The sequence below is a fragment of the Ambystoma mexicanum genome, chromosome 14 (genome assembly GCF_040938575.1).
Source record: "Ambystoma mexicanum isolate Mex_15411 chromosome 14, UKY_AmexF1_1, whole genome shotgun sequence".
Taxonomy (NCBI): Eukaryota; Metazoa; Chordata; class Amphibia; order Caudata; family Ambystomatidae; genus Ambystoma; species Ambystoma mexicanum.
In genome coordinates, this window is record NC_090940.1 from 593,829,084 (window position 1) to 593,850,055 (window position 20,972).

Consider the following 20,972-nt stretch of genomic DNA (forward strand, 5'->3'; position numbering starts at 1 on the left):
CTCACAATTAACAAGTCACATATTATGTGCCATATCTGCACGTCTGGAAGTCATGGTGAACATTGTTCCAACATTTGTAAAGCTATAGGGAAGTGAGATGTATCGTTTGCTATAGCATTGACAATGTAACTATAGCGTCAGGTTTGAAGAATTATCACATCTTCATTCTAATGCAATGCTTTCATTCGGGTTAAAAAAAATCACTTTTTTTGTTTATTGGGATGGTACAATGCCACAACTACAGCAAAACCAGTGTGAATTGAATCATAGGAATATGAAGATAATTTCACATAATGCTGTCTAAGTAACTCTGGAGGGCTGGAGTCAAACCTCATATTAGGGATCGGGCAGCTAACAAGTTCTCTTGATGTGCAGCAGCACTCTGAAAATGTATCTGAGATCATATGCAAGCTTGCAGGATGTGCACAGGTTTGATGGGCCAATCTGAACCACCAAACAATTTGGTGCGATTTTGACTGTCCTATAATTTCTAGGAAAGTTCAGCTGGGGTCTGCAACCTGCGGCTCTGCCGCTGTTTGGACTGCAACTCCCAAGATACCTCGCTGTTTACTCTTTTGGCTAGGCCTGATGGTAGTTGAAGTCCAAAACATTTGCAGGGCCAATTGTTGCAGACCCTTATAAATTGTTTGTGCTCACGGTCTGTGTTTGGTTACGCTTGACTTTTAGGGGATGAAGAGAGCTGATCCAGAATAGTAGAGCTTGTACTTTAGCCTTTTCAAACTATATTAGCCGGTCCGATAGAACAGCGATTGGAGCGCTCTCTTTGACATCTGTGCAGTGCCTGCTGACGCAGGTTGCAATCCCGGCAGGGGCAAACTCAGCCTTTCATCCTTCTGAGGTTGATAAATGAGCACCACACCTCGTGGGTAAAAAAAAGCAGCGCTCAGATGCCTGAGGGTCCGTAGCGCTATATAAATGCTAAATTATTATTATTATTATTATATTTATGCCTTTGACCCTGGGGGAAAACCTTTGTGAAAACGTGTGACACCCTTTGCAAAATGTTTGTGAAATCCTTTCCCTTACCCTCACTAGTATCCCACACAAACAAACTTTATGAAGATCTCTGAGAAAGCCTACGTGAAATAATTGTCTTTACACTTGAGCGTCACCCTTTAAAAGAAACAATAAAAACATTATTGAAACCCTTTGTGTAACCTTTTTGTAACCTTTTTAATATTTCCCCAGCTCAACAAAAAGTAAATCCTTTCTCCAAGTTACTGTTTCTGTCCACCCCTTCCCTCTTGCAATATGTCTGTGAGATTACAGATATTTCAGAGGAAGGTCCTGCTGGATCTTGGCCTTCCTGCCTCACGTCTTCTTCTTCTCCAATCTGTTCATAATTCTTCTGTTTGTCTTCTCTTCACCTTTTTTGCTCCTCTATCACATCTTGGTTACTATCTATTTCACTGCTTTCCTTTGAATCATGTCTTCTCTGCCATTTTCTTTCTATTGTTTTCAAATGTACACATGGATTGGCGCCTCCTTATCTTTTTTCGCTAGTCTCACTCTATTCTCCATCTCGGACTCTCCGAGCACAGAATCTGTTTCTTATCACTGTCCACAAACCCCCCTGTGCTTCTTCCCGTTTCTGATCTTTTGCCCTTTTAGCCTCTAAACCCTGGAATTCTCTCCCTCTCTCTCTCTCTCTCTCTCTCTCTCCACTCTTCTTCATTACTTTGTATATTTCCCTCTAACCTGAAAGCTCTTCTTCTCTCCCTTCTTTCTACTTAGTGACTTTCTGTTTCTTTCCCCCTCCTTCTGCTTTCAGTTGTTGTTTTGCATTATCATGTAAATTGTACAGTTTTTCACATAAGATCAGGTCTCTTAGAATATGTTGAATACCTCAACAACAACTCCAACATCAAATTCACTATGAAAGACAGTAAAGAAAAGGTGGAATTCTTGGACCTACAATTATACATTCCTGGAGATACAATACATACAGATCTATACATCCAACCAACAGCAGTCAATAGCATATTACATGCGCACAGCAACCATCCACACCATACAATCAATAATATCCCATATGGAGAAATACTCAGGATAAAAAGGAATTGTAGCACAACTGAAACATTTCAAAAGCATGTAAAAAGACCAAAGGAGCAATTCAGCCAGGGTATCGGCCCCTTATATTGAAAAAAAGCAGCAGAGGAAATTCCGAGAAGCTATTTACTAATTGTTAAACCAAAAATAAACAATACAATGGCCAAAGTACATGTCATCACAACATACAGCAGTGATGTATGCATCACAAAAGGAATACTAAAAAAAACACTGGAACATCCTCAAAAAAGATGACACCTTAAGAAAACACTTGAACGAAAACCCATCCCATCATCTTTAAAAAAAAAAAAAACAACAACTATTAAACAACAAATAAGCCCAAGCTTGCTCAAACCAGAGTCCACAAAAGACCTCAATAGTTCCTTAAATTTACCATCACCCACTGGAATGTATAAATGTGGAAACTACAAACTGTGCCCACAAATACTTAATGGGAAAAAAGACTTTGTAATACCAAATGGAAAAAGCTAAAACATTGCGCAATATGTCAATTGCAACCACAAATTCATAATTTATGGCATCAAATGTGTCTGCCAAAAACTATATATTGGAAGCACAATCAGGGGCCTCAAAACAAGGCTGTTTGAACATATGAGATCCATAAAAAATAAGGACCTTAGATATCCCCTAGAAAGACATTTCTGCATGGAACATAAAGATATGGAAATGGACCAAATTCAATTCTTCAGATTAGAAAAAGTGAAATTCCCAGCCAGATGAGCTAACAGGGAACAACTACTGAGAAAAAAAGAAAGCACAATGGATTTGCCTTATGAATACTTGTGCCACAGGTCTGAATTCAGACCATGAAATGTCATACTGGCTATAACACAAGCGCTATAAAGACCGGGTTTAAGACAAAGTCTTGTCAAATTCTTCCATTGCATGCATATGAAAAACAGATACTGGAAATTGTGTGTCAAATGTATACCATCAAGCTTAGCACAATGAAGCAAGAAAAGTAAATATCAAATTACTCAGCATCATGAAGAAATAGATATAGAGTGAAATTCACGATAAACAGGAAGTTCAGTTGCAAAATAATGTTTTCGCTGTATGTATATCACAAAACGACACTGTTCATAGTGAGCTAAATGATTATTGTTAAGCTTAGTATAATGATACATGTATACAAAATACCAATTGGTATAGCACTATGAAGCAATATATATAAAAAAACATATTTAGGTTGGGATGTAGATTGAACAGGAAGTTATCAGCATACATATTGCCAACAGATATTATTTGTGAATAATGAATGAATCATAGTTGTAGCTACAATTCCACCAACTATTTGTCCTACATTTGTAGTCTGTACTAACCCAGTCAGAGCATCTATCCATGGCATTCTCAGGTTTGGACAAGAAGTAATAATGTATGCATGCTTAGATTAACAAACAAAGTTTCACACATAAAAAAATAATTAAAAAGAATAGCGGCATCAAAAATGGCCACGGCACGCAGAGCGCGATGACATCACCCCGCTCGCATATATAAAAAGAGGCTCAGAAAGACGCCAAAACACAGCGCGAATCGACGCAGAGAAGGACAATCAGATCCTGGCTCAAGATCAAGGTAAGAAAAAAGGATTAGTCCTCATCCACCACACTGACCCCCAATAACACAGCCTTTATAGACACATACTTAGCCAGTGAGATAAGAGGGGAAACAACATCTTTTCTGAAGGAAATAGTAAAAGTACAACTGTGATATTTTAAGGTAACCAAAACTGATTCCCAGACCATGATGAACTGTGCACTCTGTATAGATGAGATAATAGAAGCTTTTTGTCAAACACTGAAACTTGGGCTTCAGCACAAAAACTCAATAAATTTAACATAGGCAATTGGAATATGTAGCTTTAAAATACAAAGTTAGAATTTACAAGGATAAACTTAGTGAAATGTAACTAAATTAAAAGTACACTAAACACAATGCTTTCTCCAAAGGTAATTGAATAGCTGACAGGAAAATACTCAAAATATACAGAAGAAAGCAAAACAGAACATAACTGAGAAACAGTTACATATGTGCAAGAGGAACATAAAACAACAAATAGGGTGAGTAATAAACAATGTACTTGTTAAGTACATATGAAACCATGCAAATACATTCAATGAACACTTAGGAATGTAATTGTGAATAATGCTAATGTTTTGTAAATGATTGGTTTGTTAGATTTTTTGATAGATTCTCTCCTGATGAACCATGGAAACAATTCCATGGTGAAACACGTGTAGAGAGAAAAACAAAGTGTGGGGGCAAAAACAGAGGGAAAAAAGTGTGAGAGAAAAAATAAAAAGAGCATGAGCAAACAAAAATGAATGGATCATTGTGATTATTGTTGCAAGAGCAATCACCCTAAAAATTAACACATAGCTGGCGCACAGATAAGGACACCAATAGAGAATAGAGTTAGTCTTACAATATTGCAAACAGTCACAATAAAGGTGTCCAATCGTGCTGACAACTACAATAGAGAAACCTTACACAAAACTGAAAAAGGACTCACCAAGGGAATAAAGCCTTTTTTGGACCGTAATCTCTGCCTAAAAACACATTATTGTCTAAACATATTTTCCAAGAGCAAACTACAAAAGATAGTTTCTCTTAATGTAGTCGGCATAAGACTTGTTGCATATGGGGGAAAGAGAATTGATTTAGAAGGATGGTTCTGGGCTGTTATGAAATTCAGAGATAGGTCTGCCAAAGGTAAAGTAGATGTCTCGAAGAAAGGGAGTTACCCACTGTTAAGTTGGTCACACCAAAAAAGACTTATGACAAATCTGGATCCCAATGCTGAATAAAGTGTATATGCCATAGAAAGTATGAACGACTTGTCACTTCATGCTGTATTGTGGGATGAACTAGGTAGTCTCAAGGGATTCATGTACAAAATTTGAATAAAACCAGATTCAATCCCTGTTGAGCAAAAAATAAGAAGTGTACCGTTAGCCATTAGAGCTGCAGTAAAGGAAGAATTGTTAATAATGGAAAAACAGAATGTAATTGGAAGAATAGAAGCAGTTGAGTGGGTTTCCCCTTTAGTTGTGGTACATAAGCCTAATGGTAAACTCAGTTTGGGTATTGACATAAGATCTATCAATCAGTGCGTAATACTGGACAGACATTCCTTGCCCAATATCACTGAGTTGTTAGGAAACGTTAAAGAAGCTAATGTTATGAGCACTTTAGATTTAAAATCTGTTTATTACCAGATAGTCCTTCTTGCGTCTTCAAGAAATATAACAGCATTCATTACACCAGAAGTAATATTCCAATGCAAATGCATGCCTTTTGGTCTAATATCAGCTACTGTAGTTTTCCAAAGCATCATGTATCAGCTGTTTTATGTCATGGAGGGTGTTGTGTGCTTCCAAGATGATGTGTAAGTATATGGGAGAGATCAAGTAGAACACGATAAGAGATTGAGAGATGTATTGGATATTTTTATGAAAGCAGGTTTAACACTGAGTAAAGACAAATATAGATTTAGTAAAACCTCTATCCAATATTTGGGTCACACCATATCAGAACAGGTCCTGCGGAATGAGCAGGTCCTTACCCTTATTTATCCGTTGCTAGGCTTCTGGTACATGAGTTGTAAAATAGACCCTATGGGAAGGTTTGTGTTGGTGTGGGGGAGTTAGTTGGCCGCTCAGCGGTCCTGGTCAATACTTATGGTCGAATGTTGACAACCCGAGGTTGTACCAGGCTGTGTTGGACATGCTCATTCCACCTGACGAGACTTTAGTTCTCTGGGGTGGGGACTTCAACACAATCCTTGACACAACACTGGACAGGTCATCCACTGCCCCCTGCACCCTCACAAAGGCTGCCACCACCTTACAACATATTGCTGCAGATATCCTTGATTGACGCCTGGCGTATGCTGCACCTGATGGACAAACAATACACATAATAATCCACGGTCCATGACACTGAGTCTCAGATCGACTACTGGCTCCTGTCTACCTCACTTTCAAATGCGGTGTCGGCTTGTGACATCCACCCATGTACACTTTTGGACCATTCACAGATCTCCCTATGCCTCGTTCTCCGTAATGTTCCCCTGCGAGCCAAGCGCTGGAGGATGCCCTCTGCTATCCTCAATGATCCTGTGGTGTGCGAATCCCTACATGTTGAGATAGAGGAGTTCTTTGAAATCAACGGGGGCTCTGTCAGCTCCCATGCTACACTATGGGAAACGTTCAAGGTATGGCGTTGTGGTATCCTTATGTCCAAGATCACTGGGCTACTCATCAGTAAAGAAAGACCTGAGCCAGACGGAGTCCCAACTATCGAAACCTGAACAGAGCTATAGCGTCACACACAATAAAGATACCCTTGCAGACATTCATGTACTACTGAGTGAATTCCACAAACTGGTGGATAGAGAGGTGCAATATATGGCTGCTCCTGTAAGGGCCCACAGGTATGGTGAGGGTAACAAAGCAGGCAAGTACTTGGCCAATATGCTGAAAGTGGAAAGCTATCAGAGTTTATATCCAAACAACACAGGGGGGGTGGTGAATCAGGAGGAAGAAATAAATACCACATTTACACAGTTTTATACAGCACTATATGCTAATTGCAAGGAGAGATCGGCTGAGGAAATATCTGAATACTTACATGGTACTTGAGCTTCCCGCCCTCTCGCCCGAGGTCTTGGCTTCCCGGTTCCAACGGTTTCGGTGTTGAATTTGAAGGTGGTCATTCCCCAATGCAAATCCCAAACTCAGAATAAATGGACACACCCCAGTAGGGAATGAGACCAGGAGAAAGATTGCAAGTTAAACAAAGGTTTTATCAGGTTAATGATGCACGCAGAAGACTCTGCTGATCTGAGAGCGCTCTGCCAAATAATACATGAACATTTCATTTTAAAGCATAAACACGTCATGACATACAGTATAAAATTACAATGTTCATTGGTGGGCCCCTATGGCCCAGTATGTAGCAATATACAGTACCAGACTCCAATTGGTTGCTGTGGCTGGGGCGGTCTCTGGGCACATGGGTCAGCTGGGCTCATCTTTGCGGGGTGAAGGTCAAGCTGGTTCCACAAGACGCGATTGTTCTAGCTAATCTAACTTACACAATAATTATTGGCATTCAATGAATAATGCTGAATATAAAACGTATACAAGAATAGGGGGTCGCCTATAAATCGTGGGCAAACATATACACATTCTTGACCCAGGCTTCATGAGGGCAGTAGTCCAGTGGCCCTTCTCCCAAGTGCCTTATCTGGGGGGCTTTGCTCTATGATTCATTTTCCCTGGTGCCTCATGGTTAAACAAATGATCACACAGGATTAGGTATATGGGGCAATCTAGGACAGTCCGTGGGGAAGGGTCTCACCAACTGTTACATGAAAGGAGAATAGAGGGGAAAAGGCTGTGCAGGCAATAATTTCTAAAGGTGGGGGTCGTAGGAGCAGGAGCAGGTTTGTGGAGACGGATGAGTACACAAGTCATGATTCTCCCCGGTCACACACAGGGCAATGAGCTCAGAGGAAGAGAAAGAATAATGTTTCTTGTTTGCAACAATTTGCACCTGGGTTTCTGTGAGAAAGGGACTGATGCGACACAGACAGGGGAGGAGGAGGTGGGGGAGCCAGGGCTGGTTGTGCGCGGCGCTGGATGCGGGGAGAGAAGGCTTATTAGAGATCATTGTGCGGCCTAGTACAACAATGGAGTCCGGGGTGGCACAAAATGGAGTCTGAGTGTATCACCCAATGGCTCCCTTCCTCTGTTGTCATAGGAAAGACAAGGAGGACATCTCCCTGCAATTGGGTGAGCAAGCAGGTCCTTTCATGCAGAATGTATAGGGGTGGGCATAGAAGACGCTTCCTCCCTTACAAACTGTATAAGGCAAGTCACGAGAAATTGGCCACCATCTTGTTGAACGTGTGGGAGAAGGCTATAGACCAAGGTACACTCCCAGATTCAACGCGTGAGGCTATAATAACTGTACTTCTGAAGCCTCGCCGTCCCTCCCATGATATTTTCTCATACAGACCCCTTTGCCTGATCAACAATGATGCAAAGATTTTTGCTAAAATCCTTTTGACTAGGCTCCTCCCAAACATGCATAGCCTAGTACACCCGGACCTGTTGGGTTTTATCCCAATGCGGTCCACTGCCCTTAATCTTTCCAGGTTATTCAGGGTGATGGCACAGATCTGCCCAAATGCAAACGCAGCTGTAGCTGCACTAGACGCCGAGAAAGCTTTCAAATCAGTCTCATGGGTCTATCTGTTCTCAGTACTTAAATGCTTTGTGTTGGGGGCGTACTTTATAAGATGTGTTTGATTGCTCTACACTAACTCAGGAGCAAGGGTTCTCATCAATCACACGCTATCCACTCTCTTCCGTCTGGGCAGGGGTACCAGACAGGGCTGCCCCTTCTCTCTCATATTGTTTGCCCTCACAATTGCACCAATGGCTGAGTTCATCCGGAAGAAACATACACACAGGGGCATCAGAATGACTGGCCCGCTGCAGATAATATCTCTCTATGCGGTTGACACTCTCCTTTATATCCGGGACCCCGAGACAAACCTACTACCCATCATGAAGGACATACACAACTTTGCATGCTACTATAAGATTAATAACACCAAGTCTGAATTATTTCCACTCTCTCCCGCCACCAACTGCACTTCTAATATTAGCGGATTTCGATAGTCGTGTCTAGAGAGAAACATTCACTATACGCGGATAACCATGAAGCATTCCTACAAGTGCTAACAGTCAAACTCCAGTTATGGGCTAAGCTCCCCATCTCCTTATATGGCCTGGTGTCGCTCATTAAAATGGTGATCCTTCCCAAAATACTCTACTATTTTGGAAATGTCCCCCTTTGGCCAGGAAAGGCATTTTTCATGAAACTACAATCCCTAGCCACTTGATTCATATGGGGTGAGGGGGCTGCAAGAATTAAATGTGACAAACTGGTGGAGCCATATTCAAGTGGTGGTATTGCTGCGCCAGACTTCGAACTCTATTATTTGACGGCTAAGGCCCAGTTCGTCAAACACTGGTATGACCCAGACGATACTGCCAAACACATCCCCATAGAGAAATATGCAGTGTCCCCGACCGTCCTTAGATCTGTCATCTTCAGTCCCCGCCACAAAGACACCTGCAAATTCGACCCCGCTAGCACCACTGTTCATGCATGGTCCAGGATATACAAAAGAATAGGGGTTGAAATACCCTATGGCCCTACGGCCCCACTATGGCACATCCCCGGTATCTGCCCCACATTTGATGGGGCATTGCAGAGGACATGGGACCCAGATGAGCAGCTAAAGATGCAGGGTATGTTTCCTGAGGGTACTTTTGTGAGCTCTGTGGATTTTGTAAAAACTGTTGGGGGTGGACAGCTAAAACTGCTCCATTATCACTGCATGAAAGCCGCGTTTGCGGTGAGGTGGCCTTTGTTTCCTGCAGAACCCCCTACGCATGAGTGTATACATGCAATGACAGCTGAAAATGCAGTAAAGAAGGGGGTCTCTAATTTGTATACCTTGATACAAGCACATTCCAAATCTCTGAATACCATAAAAACTAATTGGGAAGCAGACCTGGGTGTAACACTGGGTGAGGAACAATGGCTCAGATGTTGCCAGTTGACAAAATCTGTATCTTTGAATGCCGGCCTACGCCTGATCCAATTCAAAATTCTTAATCGACTTCACTATACCCCCGCAAAGATGGCCAAATTCACGGCAACCTTCTCTGAGGAATGTCTGAAATGTGGTGAACCAAATGCAAACGCTTTCCATATGTACTGGGCATGTTCTGGGGTGTGAAGGGTGGAATTATAGTCGGAGACAGACACGTGCTAAAACAATATTTATTCTGGTTTTAAGGCAGCAGATGCTGAAAGAAAACTCTTAAGTCCTCCCGGTTAGCTTCACCGGTATCTTGTCCTCCTGTAATACAACGGCGTTGGGCCTGGCTTGGTCCTATCTCGAGCCGCTGTCCGGATAGGCCCACCACTCTGGTTCCCTCTCCTCTCTCCTCCCCGTGTCCTGTGTAATGAGAACAACCCATTAGTCTCCCTGGGTGCTCTTTTATCACAGCTGGAGGTATCCAGCCCCCACCAATCCCTGAGGGTTTGAGCTAACCCCTTTCTTATTGGTTCCTGGGACATGGTCCCACCTCTCTTAAGGGTTGCCATCCCAGTGTGTTGCTCTTCCCGATTCCCTGGTGGTGGAGGGCGGTGGTGTTGGCCCCGTTCCCCTGGTGGTGGAGGGTGGTGGTGTTGGCCATGCGGTTGTGGCCGCGATGCGTAGGGACGCGTCCTGAGGCTGGGCCCTCCCCCCCTGCAACGTGCAGCTCTGGCAGCGTCATGAGCAGCACGGGGCCAGCGAGCCGGGCGCTGCTCCCCCGTATCCCGGCGCCGTCGTGAACACTGCTCCCCACCCCCCGGACTGGGGTGAACAGGTGAGTGCCGAGCGGCCCCGCCGCGGCTGCACATAGCGGCTTCCTCCGCGGCCCCGCCGTGTCCACCCGTAGCGGCTTTAGCCGCGCGGCTAGCCTCCGCGGGTTTCCCTTTCCCCTCTCTGGCCGCGGACGCGGCAGCGCCTCTCGACTCGTGCGGGCCGGCTTCACGCCGCGGCCGCCGCGGCACCAGCCGAGGCTCTGCTGCTTCACACATCCCCACCCCAATCCCAGGCCGTTCGGGCCAGGGTGAACACCTAGACAGATAGTCAGCCACCAGCTGAAACCTGGCAGGCCTGTGCAACGTGACGGAATCAAATGGCTGAAGGGAGAGAAACCAGCGGAGGACCCTTTGGTTCGTGTCCTTATGTTGGGCCAGCCACTGGAGGGGTGCATGGTCGGTGTACAGGGTGAACCGGCGACCCAACAGATAGTACCGGAGCGAGTCAACAGCCCACTTGATGGCCAAACACTCCTTCTCGATGGTTGAGTAAGCCGCTTCATGGGGCAACAATTTCCGACTGATGAAGCACACCGGTTGCAGGTCCTCCCCATTCCTCTGCGATAACACAGCTCCCAGGCCCTGGTTTGAGGCGTCCGTTTGTAAAAAGAAATGTTTCTGGAAGTCCGGGCAACAGAGGACCGGGTTGGACGTGATCCTTTGTTTTAGGTGTGCTATGGCGTTCAAGGCCTTCGGGTCGTTGGTCAGGTTGGGATTCCCCTTGAGTTTCAATGCGTCCGTCAAGGGAGCGGCTATCGAGGAGAAGTCAGGGATAAATCTTCTGTAATACCCGATCAATCCCAGGAAAGCACGTATTTGTTTCCTGTTGGTAGGAGTCGGTATATCTTGGATAGCCTGTGTTTTGGATAACTGTGGTTTCAGCACTCCCCCACCCACTATGTGGCCCAGATATTTGGTTTCATTGGTTCCCATCGTGGTCTTCCTGGGGTTGATATGTAGGCCTGCCTTCTGTAAATCAGCCACTACTTGTTCCAGATGGTTCAGATGCGATTCCCAGGATTGGCTGTATACCACAATATCGTCCAGGTAGGCAGCGGCGTATCCAGTATGCGGTCTCAGTATGATGTCCATCAATCTCTGGAATGTGGCGGGAGCCCCGTGGAGACCAAAGGGTAGGACTTTATACTGATATAAGCCTCGTGGGGTGGAAAAGGCAGTTTTCTCCCTGTCCTGGGAGCGAAGGGGTATTTGCCAATATCCCTTGGTTAAATCGAGAGTGCTTAAGAAACAGGCTGCTCCAAGGCCCTCCAGGAGTTCGTCCATCCGAGGCATCGGATAGGCTTCGTATCGGGACACCGCGTTCAATTGTCTGTAGTCCATACAGAAACGAACCGAGCCATCCGGCTTAGGGACAAGCACTATGGGTGATGACCACACGCTGACCGAAGGCTCGATGATGTCCATCCTTAGCATCTCGTCCACTTCGGAATTTATGACGGTTCGCCTGGCTTCGGGTATCCGGTAGGGTCTAAGCCTCACAGGTGGTCCGGGATCTGTTTTGATGACATGCTCAAGAACATCGGTTCTCCCAGGTAAGGCGGAGAAGGCATCAGCATAAGGGGACAACCGGTTCCTGATGTCCGTCTTCATTTCGAGGGTTAGGGTGTCTCCCCAATTGACTGAATCCAGGGTATCAGGAACGGTGTTCGGGATCTCGTCCGGTTTGGCTTCCTCGATACATACAAAGGCGCCCAGAAGAGGCTCATTCCATTTCTTTAGAAGGTTGATATGATAGACCTTTTCAGGGGTGGTACGATCAGGCTGGTGTACCCGGTAGGTTACTGGGCTTAGTACTTCAGTGACCTCGTACGGCCCTCTCCATCTAGCCAACAGTTTATTGGTGCTGGTGGGTAGGAGTACCAATACCTGGTCCCCTGGGTTAAAGGTTCTCATACGGCTCCCCTTGTTATAGTTTCTTTCTTGAGTTGTTTGGGCACGTCCAAGGTTATCTTGGGCCAGGGTACGTAGTGCGGTTAGGTGTTCCTTTAATTCCTCTGTGTACTCGGTTAAAGACACTTCTTCTGTGGTTTCCCATTCCTCTTTAACCAGGTCTAGTATTGTTCGAGGTTGTCTCCCAAACAAGAGCTCGAAGGGAGAGAAACCGGTGGACGATTGGGGGGTGTCTCTTAACACCATTAACACTAGGGGAATCACCCGATCCCAGTTTTTTCCATCTGGTCCCGTCACCCTTCTTAGCATCTTCTTGATTGTTTGATTATAACGTTCTACCAGCCCATCAGTCTGGGGATGATATACTGAGGTTCTCAACTGGTTGATCTGGAACTGTCCACATACTTGTTTTAAGAGGGTCGACATAAAATTGGTCCCCTGGTCGGTGATTATCTCGGATGGAATCCCTACTCGGGCAAAGAATGGAATTAGCTGGTCGCATAACAACCGGGCCGATGTTCCCTTTAGGGGAAAGGCCTCGGGGTATCGAGTAGCGTAGTCGACTACGACCAGTAAGTATCTATAACCACGGCTGGCTGGTTCCAGGGGTCCCACTATGTCCATGCCGATCCTCTGGAATGGGATTGAAATGAGGGGCATTTTCTGTAGTGGTGCCCTTGCGGGTAGAACCCCGCTAGTCAATTGGCAGGTGGGGCAGTTCTTGCAGTGTTGGGCAACCTCCCCATAAATGCCGGGCCAGTAAAACCTCTTTAGTAGGTTTTGTTGGGTTTTAAGAGAGGCCATGTGACCTCCACAGGGATGGTTGTGGGCCAGTTGTAGCACTATAAGTCGGTGGCTCTTTGGTAGCACCAGTTGTTCCTTCATGGCGTCGTCGTCACCTTTATACCTTCGGTATAGGAGACCTTGTCGTAGTAGAAACCCTGGGCCTCTGGCGATGTCGGGTTCCCCTTCCCGGGCGGCCCTTTCTCTGGCCACTCGTAGGGTGGGGTCAGTCAGGGTCTCCCCCCTTATGGTGTCTTCGTTGTCTTCTAGCTTCCAGTCGATAGGCCGGGTCGTATAACTGGCCTGACACCATGCCATCCGGGTCCTCCTCTTTCGCCCGGGTTGGGGTTCCTGGGAGATGGGGTCGGTTCCTGCCACATCGGTTTTGGACGGGGACTGCCCCTCCCTGGTATCCCTTAATGTCTGACCGAAACCGGGGAGGTCGGTCCCAATTACCACCGGGGTTGGGAGACAAGGTAAGACGGCAACCCTCAAGGGAGAGGAGGTTTCATTCAAGTCAATCACTACATCCTTCATCGGATAACATTTGGTGTCCCCATGAATGCATCGGATAGGTACAGTTACGTTAGGTAAGCAGGGAGCGTTACTCACGGTTGGTGATATGGCGGTCTGCCTGCTGCCGCTGTCCAAAAGGGCACGTGATGGTCTGCCGTCGACTCGAACGTCCACCACATATGGTCCTGGGACACCGTTCTCGTCCATCGGGGTCAGATAGCCGACGTCCATGGGTTCGACTGTTCTTCTCCTGGGACAAAACCGAGCTATGTGGCCCCACTCGTTGCACTCATAGCACTGCGGTTGCTTGTAACTAGGGGTCGGTGCTGGGGCCTTCTCCTCGTTTCCTGGTCTCTTGTCTTCGGGTCTCCTGTTGTTCTCATCGGCAGGTCTCCATCTTATGGGTAAGGCTCGGTTACCCCTAATCATATGGGGGTCAGATATCGGGATGGCGATGCGGGCCGATACCCCTGTAGCTGGTAGTCGGAAGTGGCCTGCCTTCTGGTATGCCGATGCAATATCCACGGCCTCGGTCAGGGTGGGTTGATGGTGCTGCCTAACCCATTTTTGCATCTGGCCGGGCAGGGCTTCGACGAATTGTTCCAGAACGATTTTATCGATTAGGGTTTGGTTAGCGGGGTTTGGAGCCAACAACCACTTCTCTGCTAGGTCCTTTATCCTATAGTACAGCTGGCGTGGATTCTCCCCGGTCCTGAGCCTGGTTTCCCTCAGTCGGATCCGGTAGGCCTCGTCGTCCAGGCCCAAGCGGTCTAGTATGGCAGTCTTGATCTCCCCGTACGGCGTGTTGCCGTTGGGGTTTACCGCCTGATAGGCGCCCTGCATCACCCCGGACAGTAGGGGGGCGACGTACTGACCCCACCGGTCAGGAGGCCACTGTGCGTTTCTGGCTATACGTTCAAAACTAGTAAAGAAGAAGGCGGGATCCTCTCCGTCCTTATACTTTTGTAGGAGGGCCGAGGGCACCAGTGGTTGATTTCTAGTGCTGGCCACTGCATCGGTAAGACGGGACATGGCCTCATGCTGGTTGTCCTGTGCGGTGGTCAATATAGAGCCCTGCAGCTGTATGGCTTGTTGAAAGGCTTGCCGATCCGCAGCTGCTTGTTGGGACTGCAGTTGTAGCATCTGTTGCAATTGTTGTTGGCCCTCAGACAGGGTCTTTATCAACGACTCCATCGCGCTGTCTAAAATCCCACCTTCGTCGCCAGTGTGAAGGGTGGAATTATAGTCGGAGACAGACACGTGCTAAAACAATATTTATTCTGGTTTTAAGGCAGCAGATGCTGAAAGAAAACTCTTAAGTCCTCCCGGTTAGCTTCACCGGTATCTTGTCCTCCTGTAATACAACGGCGTTGGGCCTGGCTTGGTCCTATCTCGAGCCGCTGTCCGGATAGGCCCACCACTCTGGTTCGCTCTCCTCTCTCCTCCCCGTGTCCTGTGTAATGAGAACAACCCATTAGTCTCCCTGGGTGCTCTTTTATCACAGCTGGAGGTATCCAGCCCCCACCAATCCCTGAGGGTTTGAGCTAACCCCTTTCTTATTGGTTCCTGGGACATGGTCCCACCTCTCTTAAGGGTTGCCATCCCAGTGTGTTGCTCTTCCCGATTCCCTGGTGGTGGAGGGCGGTGGTGTTGGCCCCGTTCCCCTGGTGGTGGAGGGTGGTGGTGTTGGCCATGCGGTTGTGGCCGCGATGCGTAGGGACGCGTCCTGAGGCTGGGCCCTCCCCCCCTGCAACGTGCAGCTCTGGCAGCGTCATGAGCAGCACGGGGCCAGCGAGCCGGGCGCTGCTCCCCCGTATCCCGGCGCCGTCGTGAACACTGCTCCCCACCCCCCGGACTGGGGCGAACAGGTGAGTGCCGAGCGGCCCCGCCGCGGCTGCACATAGCGGCTTCCTCCGCGGCCCCGCCGTGTCCACCCGTAGCGGCTTTAGCCGCGCGGCTAGCCTCCGCGGGTTTCCCTTTCCCCTCTCTGGCCGCGGACGCGGCAGCGCCTCTCGACTCGTGCGGGCCGGCTTCACGCCGCGGCCGCCGCGGCACCAGCCGAGGCTCTGCTGCTTCACATGGGGTCATGTGGCAGAGATCATCGAAAAAATAACATCAATCCCAGGATCACTATCCCCCTTGACATATCTGTTTAGAGACATTGGTAAGGTGGCAGAAACCACCATGCGTCTGTTCAATGTGGCCTGTGCTGTTGCAAAATGTTGTATATTGAAATGTTGGAAAGCCACGAATGCACCCCTAATTACTGATTTCCTTCATAAACTCTCATTTGTTAATGAGTGCGAGGAGCAAAATGTATTGGCTGTACTTGTTGCGAGCTGCCCTAAGGACAGTTGGGCATCTTTCAGAAGCTATTTGTGTTATATGGTGTCCGACAGTGACTTGTCTCCAACCTCCATGCCATGATTCATTGATTTCGCTTCATGTGTGTGATGCTGTACTCATATTGTTTGAATGTTGCTTTAATTGTACTGTGTTGCTACCGATGTGACTCTTAATAAAATATTTTTTTTAAAAAAAAGAACCGTGTATTGAGCCAAAAGCCTATTTCGTGAACAATATTGTGAGTTTCCCCAGTCCCTCAGACAAAGAGAAAATAGTGTCCTTCCTTGGTACGGCTGAATACTATTCTAAATTTGTTCCAGGTCTAGCAAGCAAATCCATTCACATGAGAAACCTGGTCAAGAAGAGAGTGAGATTCCATTGGAGTGAACAATGTGAGTAGGAATTCCAAGAGATTAAATCATCTTTGACAAAGGCTCCCACCTTAACCAATTTTGACTCTAGAAGAGACAGTATAAAAACCACTGATGCCAGCAACCATGGGTTGGCTGCTGTTTTATCACAAAAGGTGAGAGAGAAGAATACATTGTTTCATTTGCCTCTAGGTTTTTAAGAACTGCAGAGAAGAATTACTCTATAATAGAGAAAGGCTTACTAGCTATCAAATGGGTGATAGAGAAGTTTTGACCTTTCCTTTGGGGTGTACAATTTACCATTAGGTCTGATCATAAACCATTGAGAGAGATTCTCACTACAAAGGGATTAGATAAAGTGTCATCTAGGATCCGGAAGTGGGTAGCCAGTTTACAAGACTACAACTGGGAAATTGAATATCTGGCAGGGATTAAGAATAAGGCGGCAGATTGTCTTTCCAGGTTGACTAATGTGGTAGAGGATGATTCTGTTCTCAATTATGTCAAGGAATGATTAGAGTGTGGGATGACATGTACTGAAATTAGGAGAGGAATCATACCTGATCCCATTAAGAATGTCTTTGATACCTAGTAGGACCAGTGAGGGCTAAAGGGATCTGTAAGACATGCTTTCTCATTGGGTGAAATTGTCATGGATTCAAAATGTGTGTGCCAAGGATGTCATTACATTTCTTGATGGAATTTTAAGAAGGGAAGGATATGCCGACTTCATCATAACAGACAATGGTGTACAATTTGTTGCAGATGAAATGAAAGATTATTTGGGAAGGAATGGGATTGAACATAGGACCAGTGCTATATATCACCCTTAAACCAATGGGATAGTTGAAAGATTTAATTTAGTGATCAAAGACAGTGCAAGAGTTGCCATTTCCGAAGGAGGCGATTAGAAGAAGGCTGCGGATGATAAAGTAGTAGCATACAGATTCACTCTTCATGTGACTGCAGGTATATCTCCATTTGAAATGCTGACGGGAAGGAAACCCAACACTAGAGTTTGCCCAGGGTGGTTGGGTAGAACATGTCTGAAAAACATTGATATGAATACTGTCAAGGAGAGGATTAGCAATAGACAGATGGACAACAAAACCAATTTCGACATAAGGAAAGCAACCAAACAATGCATAGTCAAGGAAGAAGATTGGGTTTGTATACATTTTCCTAGAAATAGGGTGTGGAAGGAGGTTTAAAGTGGTCACAACTCATGAAGGTCATTAAAAGGTTACATATCACAGTGAAAGTGTCATATGGACGAGTGTGGAATGTTAATAGAGTGTGCAGGTATATAAGGAAGTCCGAAAATGTGCAAAAATGTGGAGAATAGAATGAACGGATTGTGCACAAGGAGAGTTATAGAATCCATAGAAGAGAACGTCCCACTAGCAACTGTGGGAGACCCTCTTATTTGAACGATTATGTTGAATAATTGCACTGTTGAAATGTATACAGAAGTATTCTGACTCATCTACAAACTTCATGCATACATTTTCATGTTGTACTTTCAGATGTCATCAATGATGTGCTAATGTTGCATCAAGTTACTTACACTTTGTTTTAACTTTTCTAATGTTACCTTAATTTAATGTTAATTGTATTGTAATTTCTTATCAAGTTACCCAGATCACGTGCCTCAATTGTTCTTCAACTGTCAATTTTACATTAATTGTATTCACCTTGAGGAGAAAATGGAGATGTGTAGCATTCTTCATATATGGAATGCTGTTTTGTATTTGCTTGGCCACTTGAGGAAAGCGTTAGACTTACCTTTCCCCGGCCCCTGGCAAAACAAGTGATTGGACTCAGACAGGCAAGAAATCACAATTAGGCCATTAGATATGGTAGAAAATATAAATGGCTTGTTATAGGCCCTTTATTCACATCTCATATATATATGAACACATCAAACGCAAAATACACATATAGTCAGTTATACAGAAACATAGAAAAAGAGTACATCACTGTTATCAATGTAGCAGAAGACACCTTCATCTTGGCCTATACGACACTACTTGGTCCCAGAGCAGGTAGGCAAAGAGATCACTCGTAATAACATGGTCTGGACCGAGCGTCCTCCCTCTCAGCGGGACTGCATCACCCGGGGATCCAGATACTAACTGTCTTCTCAGAGGAAGAACCTCTTCTCTTTATGGAGGCATGACCCCACCCTTCTCAGTTATGACTGCCCATGGCTGAAGAGCAGATCACAAGTGAAAGGGGGCAAAGAGTGTAAAAAACCAGCATTCTCCCAGGACCCCTTATCACTGCAGCTGCAGAGCGCTCCGACTCCCTCTCTGGCTCTTCCTTCAGCAGACAATACAATAACTATTCTCCACAGTGAATCCACTCAGCAACAATATTTATGTGACCTTGCTTTGCCTTCACTGCCGGGATGTGCGTTTACTCTGCTGAGCCCACGAAAAACATAGGCTTTCATTACAGTGATGGGAGATGAATGTCCAAGATGGCTGCGCACCAGCACCATGTTGTTTTTAGCTCATATTTTGCATAAGCATTACACTTGCACACATAGAACTGTGAGAATGTGGGAAAACCTTATTAGCTCCAGAGCTTCTAGTCAGAGTGAAGTAGCCTTTGATAGGACCGGTGGGATGTACATATGATCTTCAATTATACAATAAAGAAGTTTCCAATCCTTAGCAGAGTAAAGGATAATTTCAGCAGGCCTGCTTGTAGGGGGACCCCATGCACCGTTTGAAGGGTGCATGTATTCGCGCCTGGGGAGCATGCTGCTAAATATTACATGGCTATACTTAGCGCTCTAGGCGCGGTAGCCGAGGAGATTTCTGAAAACAACACAAGCTTTTTATTAATGAGGCGCTCGTGATGCACATGAGTTGTACTGGCCATATCTAAATGCCAACAGTACCCCTCTACCATTGTAATACACAAGGTGTTTCTTATTTCAAGATGGCCGCCCGTGTTTCCTACCTTGTCCACCATGTTCAGCCCCTCCACCACAGTGATGCCTGCTACTGATTGGCCTCTACACCAACCTCACGAGCCTATTGGAAGCTGGCAGGCGTGAGCCGGCCCTTCCTGGTAAGGCCCTGAGGGCAAGGCCAGCAACTGTCCCGAGCTGACCAGAGCCCAGGGCCAGACCCCCTGCCCATGCACAATGAGACTGTGAGTAACCCACCAGCGCCTTTCCGTCCCCATGCTAACACAATAACTGGGCACCTTGGAACTTAAAGACCCAATCTATACAGAACCTCCTCTCACTATGTATACTCGCCTTGCCTACCAAACACTGTGATAACTTGTAATTTTTGCTGCACATGCACATCTGACTAATTACCCTGCTCACTAAGCTCACACTGTAGAACTTGGACATATATGTACCTCAAATTGGCTTAAATGCCTACAGATGTACCTTCCTTGATCCATTGCCTGCACTGTATACATCCTGACCATAGCTGCCTCTTTGCTGCATATACACTACCTTTTAGTCCTGATTGCTAAAATTCAAATCGAAATGCTCCACTGTTTGTGCATACTGTAATTGGCCCCACTTTTAGCCCTGATTGCTAACATTTGAATCCAGATGTTCCATTGCTTGTGCATACACAGCTCTTTAGCCTGCACATGTCTAGTATTCAAGCTTAGACATAGCAGCATTCTATATGCATACTTTGATTACCGGTATTGTACTTAGTCTCCTCTATACACCTTGAAGCATTCCCTATTATCTTGCTTCACTTGCATGCCAGTATACTCTGCATATATCCTACCTGATGCAGTATTTGATTAGCTACTGCTGCAGTGCACCAAGCGTCAATGTGCCCCAAATGTGTCAGATATCCTAAATTTGAATTGCCTTAGACGCTACTAGCCCTAGACTGCTTTTACACCTTGTGTGATACTTGCCCAGCATCCATTGATTAGCATTTGGTCTCTACATATGCCTTGTGTTACACCTATGTTATTATGCACAGACATCTTCTATACTTTGCCTGATTCCTTACCAGTTCCCTGTATACAATGTAATGCCCAATGCTTTATACTGTCCTACTAAGAACTCTCTTATACATTACCAGCCTACATGACCACACCATGCTCCTTAATCCACCCCTTCCTGCGCCAGCGCAGAGTGCCCTCAAACAGGTTTCCATGATTACCATACCCTGCACTGTATCACAGAGGAACCTTAAATTACGTGCTAGACTACCTAGGCTCTATGACCCTCCAACCAAACCAGCGCACATTAATGCGTCTCCCAGCCTGCATAATTCAAGCCATCACCGGCACCCACTCCAATTTAACAGCAGACTCTTCGAGAACCTATCCTTCTCCCGAAATGCAAACCTAAAACACAACCAGCAATCCTGAAACCAGTTCAGTCTGGGATGAGAGCTGCTCTTATAAATGCACGCTCTATGGTAGCCCATGCTACTGACATAGCTGACTTACTACACAATGAAAACTTAGACTTCTTAGCTCTTACTGAATCTTGGCTCT